We start from the raw sequence: 8771 nt of genomic DNA, 5'->3' as shown, positions 1-8771 counted from the left end.
AATTTTTTCAATAGTTAGAAAGTATAACTTGTAATTAAGATTTTTTTCCTAGCTTTAAGATTTTTCATTGGGGTTTGTATAACGGAATCATTTATATAAATTTTTTGTATGTTTTTATCAGAAGTTTTTAAAATTGTAATCATAAAAAATAAATAAATAAAATTTATTAATTGAGCTTTAATGTTCGAGGAAAAATTTTTTTACAACTTCAACAAAAGGAAAAAAAATACTCATTATTATTAGCTGAATTTTTGCCCGGGATTTGAAATTATTTTGAATTTCCAGAAACCAGATTTTCAAATAATAGAAATTTTACTGTACTTAACACACACATATTTAGTCTATAATTGAAGATTGATTTGATATGTTTTTTTTTTATAGAATATAGCGTACCAATGGCACATTAACTGATTTTTTAACATTGCAGGTAAAAGTTTTTTACCATATGTATCTGTAAATCAAAACTCTTGTTGAAAATTGTAGAGAGTGCAAAATATCTTGACTAACTTATGATCGGATTTTCACGTACTGGGACTCAATCAAGGACGTTTCAAGGGCTAGACCTCAAATTAGTGCTGATGATATTTTAAGCTACGAAATCAGACATAATTTATTTTTTTTTGGTGTATTCGGATTTTTGACCCTTGAAATATAGGGAATAACAGCCATATGGTAAATATAATCGCAGTAGTTTGGTCTGGAGAGTGGTTGAAAATTTGTGGTTAATTTTACTTTTTGTACATTTTGTTCTATTATGTCAACTTTTTGAACGAATTGAAAAATTTTTGCACTCAAATTATTAAAATTAGTATATTCTAAGATAATTTCCAGCAAAATTTTTTTAATGCATCTTAATTTTCTTTTTATTGCTTTGTTTAATAATAGTCGAAAAATTTCTGATTGTAAGAGAGACAATTTCTTGCTTCATTTTTTCATTTTAAAGAATATAATTTTAAATGGCAAAATATGAATGAATATGAAATCGATAAAATAGTTCTTGAGATATCAGAATTTAAATATACTTCCTTTTTATCACTTTCTTATCCTTCATGATATCTTACCTTATTTTGATTTCTTACGTTTCCCACCACTGCCCCTCGACCAAGTAAGTCCCAGGATGCGCTCTTCAGTAAGCAATGTGATGGCTATTCATAATGACTTGATATCTGCAAAGGATGCAAGGACACTAATTTATAAAGGTGCCTGGCAAGACTGTGCTGAGTATAGTTAAAACATTGTGCGTCTCGACAAGCTTGTTGGTTATGTTAATTTTAATTTGTTCTAAATATTTCCTACTTTTTTAGAAGCAGTTTGAGTCCTCGGTTCCCTTTGTCAAGACGAAGAAGAAAAGAAAAAAAATTCCCTAATGTTTCTTTTTATTGTACTTTGGATTTTCTGAAGTTTCTTCATGGTGGGATTGATTGGACATTGTTACATGTTAGTTAATTTGCCTTTGTGTGGGTCTTTTTGATAAAACTAACTTGCATTTGTGTTACATGGAGAGGAACACTGCAAAAACCTCCCATGGTTAGTCTAACAGCAAGGGGATTCTGACCCATGACCGTCTACCTCTGAAGATATTATAATACGTCAGCACTGTAGTCAGTGCGAGCTGAGAGTGGAGTTTGTATCAACCAGCCATTGCTTTGATTTGAACCCGAGTCTCCTCATGGGGAGACTATCGCTCTATCAATACCTTCTAGAAAAGGGAAGGTCTCTGCACGGAACAATTTAGTAGTCCGACGTAACGGACATAAACTGCATAGTGAAGAAAAAATACGAAAGATGTCACTACGTTCGGGACTACTAAAGGATCGGATTTCTTGTTTATGGTGACCCGTGAAGAAGCCTTCGCTTATCTAGGAGGTGTTGGCTCTATCCTCTGAGCCACCATGACCCAAAATGATCATATTCATTTGTTAGAACTTTTTCATGGTTAGTTGATAATCCAAAACAGATCAGGATCCTGGTGACAGAAGTCCTTCAGCGAGGCAATGCGCGCTGTAAATTATCACAGCATTTGCAGATTATTTTTCCTCTCAAACAAATGGAGTAAACCTATTGACTGAAAGAAAGGAAAAGTTTTTCCTTCATCTATGAAAAATAAAGAATAGTTTCTATCAGCAGGTACCTGCCCATCAGATATGTAGTTGGGCCGGAACTCCCCGGTAATTTTCTATAAACAAAAAGTATTTTGCTTATTATTTTTAGGTTGGTTAGTGGCATAAGCGGAATAAAAAAGGCCCTCCTTCATCTTATTTGCTTATTTTTGTTTGTTTATTCATGAAAAAGTATTGAAAAAATCGTTTAAGGAAAAGTAATTGGCTCAAAAAGTTTATGTGAGAATGAGTAAGCTATATAATTTTAAATAAATGGGTAGGTATATTTCCTGAGGAGGGATTTTTTTTGTTTGTTTGTAATTTTTTGAAATTATTTGACTTATTCATTCAAATTGCGTCTTATCAAATCAATATAGTGGAATATTAGATAAAAAAATTTATCTGTTATCTCCTGTTTTCAACAATTAAGTTAATAATAATGAAACAATAATTAGAGTAATTTTATAATAGATGTGCAAAACTTTATCAGGAACCAGACGAGTTAGTATGATGAAAATCAGAGTTGCCAGGGTTAAAGACAGAATGGATTAATCCATGGTTTAAACCGTCCTCGTTCAAAACTCGTTATGTAACAATTTAAAAAAGTTATGTAACAATTTAAAAAAGAAAAATATTGCAAAAAATGAAAGGTTAATTTTTGAACCAGAAACGGAATGAAGACAAGTTTTTGTTTTATTAAAAATGCTTATTATTATTTTTTATATTACTTTATTTTTCATTATTAAAAGCACATTTATTCATATTTATATTCACTTTTGTTGTTCAATGAATTGTGGAGCTTTAAAAGTTATAAATCTTTTCCTACTATATTATTTTCCTTGTTAAACCAAATTACATAAAAAGTATCAAATATTTATTGATATATGTAGTTATTATGTGTGCATTGGTTACACCTATAGAATTTTTAATTTTCACCAAAGTTCAAGGTTTTGGACACTTTAAGTCAGTTTCAGCCAGTTTAGGACAGTTTAAGACAGTAAAACCCACGTGTCCTGTCCAAAACCCCAACCCTGATGAAAATATAATGAAATTGATTAAAAACTTCAAGAATTTAAAGGCAGCGCTGTGAGGGTTTAAATATATACTGTTCTCCTGAATAAAAGCTTTTATTACGTTCGGAAAAAAATTTCTAATAAGAGAAACGCGTTTTTGTACCCGATGCAGTATGCAGCGCTTTTTAATTTGCATAATTCAAATACACTTTCACTATCGATACTTTTTTATATTAATACTCAAAAGTCTGATCCTTAAATTACAGTTATTTTAATTTTATGAAATTAATTTTTTTCAAATGCACTTTGTTTTATCTCACATTAGACTCGCTTGACTTACAGCTATAAAATCAAAAGTAATTATAATTTATGAAATCTGAAAAAAATTGATGAAGTGTGAAATTAACGAAAAATCTGCTTAATTTGAAGAAGAAAAAATTGTTTGCACCGTAACTAATGAACATTAGTTTTTTGTCATTTTTCACTTCAGTAATAATTGACGTCATAAGAAATTACGCTTTGATTTAAAATTAATTATCATTTTAATTATGCCTATAAGCTATTTTAAAATCATTGACTTTTGACATAGATGAGCAGTCGTGAAAACAATTTAATGTAAGCATATTTTTCAAAAAGTTTTATTTTTAAAAAACAATTTTTTATCCCATAAAAAAATCATTAGATAACTTTGAACTTTGCCTAATTGATGTTTAAAAAAAGTCATTATTAAAATTTGAAAAAAAAAACATTAATTATCTTTCACATTGTTATAAAAACTTGTTGATAATTTGAAAATTTTTGTTGTTAAAATAGAATGGATTGATGATAAATAATTAATTATTTTGAAAATTTTAAATAACTGAATTTTTAAAATTTGATTTGCCAAAAATTATTCGACCCATTTCGTTTATATTTTGTATTTCGCCTCACAAAACTACATACTTCAAAATTATGTAAAAAATTGTATACTTTGCGATTCTGAATTTTTCGACAATTATTGAATAAAATAGTAAAAAATAGGAAATAATTATTAAAAACTATTTTTTGCATGGAATTGTCTTTGGATAAATGAATTTTAATGTTGTGTGCAAAAATTTTTCAATTCACTTGAAAAGTTCTCATGTCAAGGCGAAATAGTCAAAAAGTAAAATTAACATTAAGGAATCCAAACTTTGGACCGCTCTCCCTGCCAAACTATTGGGACCAAATTTCCCAGATGGCGGCCACTCGCTATTAATTTGCTGGTTAGAAATCATAATCCGTCGAAAAAAAGGCATGTTTATTTAGTTGTTGTTCATTTACGACGCACTAGAGCTGCACAATGGGCTATTGGCGACGGTCTGGGAAACATCCCTGAGGATGATCCGAAGACATGCCATCACAATTTCGATCCTTTGCAGAGGGGATGGCGCCCCCGCTTCGGTTGCTCGACGACCTGCACACGAAGTCGAGCACTTTACGGTAGAACAGTTTAAAGAGGACTAATACCGCACACCCTCGGTCCCTACGCAGACTGATCCAAGTGGTCACCCACCCGACAGCAGCCAGTGATGCTTGACTTCGGTGATCTGCAGGGAACCGTGTCTTAACGATCAGTCCACTGCGGGATGCATGTTTATTTAGAAAAAGTACGTTTTTGTGTCGAATTTCGTTACTCAAAATATCTTCTGCTTTAATTAATTAGCATATTTGAGGTCACCTTCCCCTTGAACCGTCAAGATTGAGTCCTAGTACGTAAAAATCCGATCACTAAATCAAAAGTCATTCAGAGTGTTTTGCACTATACACGCTTTTCTAATGTGGTTACAGCATCCTCCTACATCACCAGAGATGCTTGGTTCAATCTCCAACGAACTTATCTATCACCCATCTGTTTGGGTATGTCTCCGTCTAGATAATCTTGTTAGCTCTAGAAAGCTATTTACATTATAAAATAAATAACTAAATTAATAAATAAATAAATAAATAAACTGCCTCAGAAGATTGCGTAGATGCACCTACATGATTCTTCTTCATGCCTACGAGGTATTATTCAAAATTATGCTAATATTCAAAAAGTGTGTAGATATCGCTACCTCTTTACAGGAAGAAAAGTTTAAAAATTTAATCAGACCAACTATTCCAAAAATTCGAAATCGTTTGCTTAAAAAAAAGAACGTTATTTTTCCTGATGCAAAGTATTAATTTTTAATCAAAAAATTATCTTTTTTATGCACTTTTTCGGTTTAGTTCACAAATTATGTACAAAATGTTCATTTTTTTCCCCATTAGAAAATACTAATGCAGATTTTTTCTGAAGATAAATATTCGAAGACGACAACATAAAGATACTCTTATTTCTATCGCCAAGTTCTTTTACCTTTGGTGGTAAAAGATCTTGGCTTCTGCGTCATAACCTTTCGTGGCTAAAGGAAATTCAAAATTAATTATTACTTACATAGTATTTTCATTCATTTGCATATTTAAGATATATTTTCTGTTTGTTTGAAAGGTAACTCAATTATAATTATATTATATTATAATTATATTATAATTATATAATAATTATACTATAATTTATAATGAAGTCATTCATGACGTTTGAATGACAAAAAAAAGGAAAAAACTGAGGAGTTTCATAACAAACGCCTCCTTGGTGACCTTTAGGGTGGGAAAACAAGGGTGGTCACAGAAAGTGGAGGGAGGCTACAGGTAGGTTTCCGATGTCGGCCTTCGGTGAAGGTCATCTGATTTTTCGATCCTTATTTTCAATTTAAGGCCGCATAGTTTCGCTATCGTTGGTTGAGTTGCGTCTCAGGTCGTTGACTTCTTTTCCTGTAGTAGGTTTCATGCTTTGCGTTGGTGGAAAACAATCATAACTTAGACGTCAAGTTTGATTATTTTGTAAACCGTAATCCGGGGTTACTTAGGCTACCGGGGTAACTAAAGCTACTTTTCCTGGGTACATTTTGAACGCTGAAATAAGCGACACTGTTATGTGTGAAATTGTAAATTTTCGTACCATAAGCTCCTTGTTTTAGTTATGATTTGGGCCACATATTTTAATAGGTACTATATATGCTTAGGTGTAAGCTTATAGACCTTTACTCAATGATTGATTTATCATAAAGCTTGGATATTACTATTTAAAAATTAGGATTAATTTAAAAATGATTTAAAAATGAATCAAAAACAAAAAAAAAAGTTAAGTGTGTAATGTGAGAAAATGCTCTAATTTTTATTAGAAATTTTTTTAAAAATTTGATTGGTTGCAATATAAAAATATACTTCATAAATCAATATGAAAATATATATCATAACTGTAGTTTGTATTTCAAGGAAGATAAAGTTGGATTTTCTCTAAATATTAAAAAAATTGTAAGCGTCGTTGCTGTATTCAATGTTCAACTTTACGTTACATCATGTTTTTCTGTTTAAAAATTATAAGACTCAGGAACTTTAAATTAAGAAATTGTGTATAAATGTGCAAGGAGTGCGAAGGAATGAAAAAAAAAAAAAATAAATAAATTCTATAATTAATTCGGGAATTATTTTCTGTTAAACTTTAAGTAAAAAATAATCAGAAAATCAATTACAGAGTTGAAATTTGACGTGCATAACCATTTTTATTTATGAAACGCGAATTTTATGTTTTGAAATTCTACATTATTGCTACATTAGCGCTTTTTCGCACTTATTTTTTTGCCTAAAATAATGGTTATTTATCCGAGATTTTAATTTTATACGCATGGGCTTGAGTTAATGTCAAAAGTAACAGAAAAAAAAATGCATTTAACAAAAAACAGAGAGGGAGAGTTGTTAGATATAAAGCGTAATATTTGTATTGAAATTTTTGAAAATATTAAAGGCTCATGAGAGTTAAAAACGGTTTCCAATTTGAATTGTAATTATGTGATCTAAGGTTATCGTTATATATTGTCAAAAAATAAAATTACTTTTAAGTTATTACTTCTTATTATATCACACATTCTGTATTTCTTAGTTTAATTTTATTCTAAATACGGGTTATCGTTATATATTGTCAAAAAATAAAATTACTTTTAAGTTGTTACTTCTAATTGTATCACACATTCTGTATTTCTTGTTTAATTTTTTTCCAAAAACAGTTAACTAATTTTTCAAAGTTTAGGATCCGTTTATTTCGTTACGATTAACACGTTGAGGCAGAATTTGTATTGAGCATATTTTTCATACATTTTTGTATTGATTTTGGTCAAAATAAGTGAAAAATATTATTTTTAGTAATTTATGGTTCTCAAATACAGTATGAGTTTCCGGTGTTTCTTTCTGCGTTAAAGGTAAAATCTTCCTTACAGGGCTCACTTCCAAACAATACATATATATTTTTTAATTTTATACTTATTTGCAGTTATTTTTAGATCTAAGAGAAACAGTTATTCATTATTGAAATTTTTTTAATTTATAAAATCAATTAATAATACATTTTTAATTTTTTTTTTTTNTTTTTTTTTTTTTTAACAAACCATTATTTATTTGATTTTATATTTTAGTACAAGTATTATTTCGATAATCTAAAATATTTTTTTCGTAAATATTAGATTGTTTTTTATAATTAAAAAAATAACTAAACATATTTTTACTTGTGATCTGAGCGTAAGGAAAAATATATTAAAGAGACACCGGTGTTTCATATGCGTTAAAGGGTTAACCTGTAAACAAAATGTGCGTACATAAAATTATATTAATTTTATATTTTATAAACAAAATGATCTTTTTTTAGACTTTTAAGGGAAAAAAACGATGACGAACGCGAGGAGATCACGGGGTTGGAAAGCGGAGTCTCTCCTAGTAAATTTACAAATAAATAAATAAAAATTCAATTGTTTACATAAATTTAATTACAAACATACTAAAAATTCTACTTGAAAAATATTCTATATTTCAAAATATTTCACAAAAATGGTGACTGCTTCTATAGAGACAATAGTCAGAATGGGTTAAATGTACTAGTTTAACATTACTTATAAAATAAAACTTTAAAAACAATATCAAACAATACTTAAATAATTAAATTTGTCATATTATTTTTAAAAAAAAGATAAAAGATTTTCAATAATTTAAAATTGGGAATTTTCTATAAAGTTTGAATTGTTATTCCGTAAAACAAGTTAATGTAATCAGTGTTTTTTTATTATTATTGCTGAATTAAGTTTAACGACATTTAATTTAATTTTATCGTCGGGTTTCAATTCAAAGTGCAAGAAATTTTTACATAAAAGTTAAATAAAAATGAAATATTGAAATAAACATTGAATGAAATATTGAAATAAACATTGAATGAAATATTATTGAAATTATTTCAGAATAAACTGAATTTAATCTTGTTTCAAATTTTTCTCTGGATAAAATTTTGTATCAAGAAAAGTAAGAATTCAAATAGCTAATGACACCAATTTTTTTTTTAAATTCAATCTTTATTACCTTGAAAATCTCTGAGTTATTTGCATCTTAAAAGTTGTTTTTATTTTGTTTTTTCAAAAACTCCAAAATATGTGTTACATACTAATTATATATATTGAGTGATTCTCAATGAGTATTTTTAAAATTTGCTAATTTCATTTTTCTGTATATTTTTAACACGGCGATTTCTTGTTCCGCGCAACACCTTATTTTCTATAATTTATAATGAAGTCATTCA

The 8771-nt window shown here is 28.7% G+C and overlaps 1 long non-coding RNA gene across 1 annotated transcript in view; it reads right to left on the bottom strand.

Annotated features, from left to right (window-relative positions):
• The window catches only part of LOC110282957 (uncharacterized), a 50559-nt gene that overhangs the window by 7025 nt on the left and 34763 nt on the right, over positions 1-8771 (bottom strand). The window contains exon 2 of the long non-coding RNA XR_002376755.3: positions 1062-1166. This is a non-coding gene — a long non-coding RNA (uncharacterized lncRNA). The remainder of the gene's footprint in view (positions 1-1061; positions 1167-8771) is intronic.

This window comes from Parasteatoda tepidariorum, chromosome 4 (assembly GCF_043381705.1).
Source record: "Parasteatoda tepidariorum isolate YZ-2023 chromosome 4, CAS_Ptep_4.0, whole genome shotgun sequence".
NCBI classification, from domain to species: Eukaryota; Metazoa; Arthropoda; class Arachnida; order Araneae; family Theridiidae; genus Parasteatoda; species Parasteatoda tepidariorum.
Note: the sequence above shows the minus strand (reverse complement) of the source record. Positions and strands in the feature narration are given on the sequence as shown.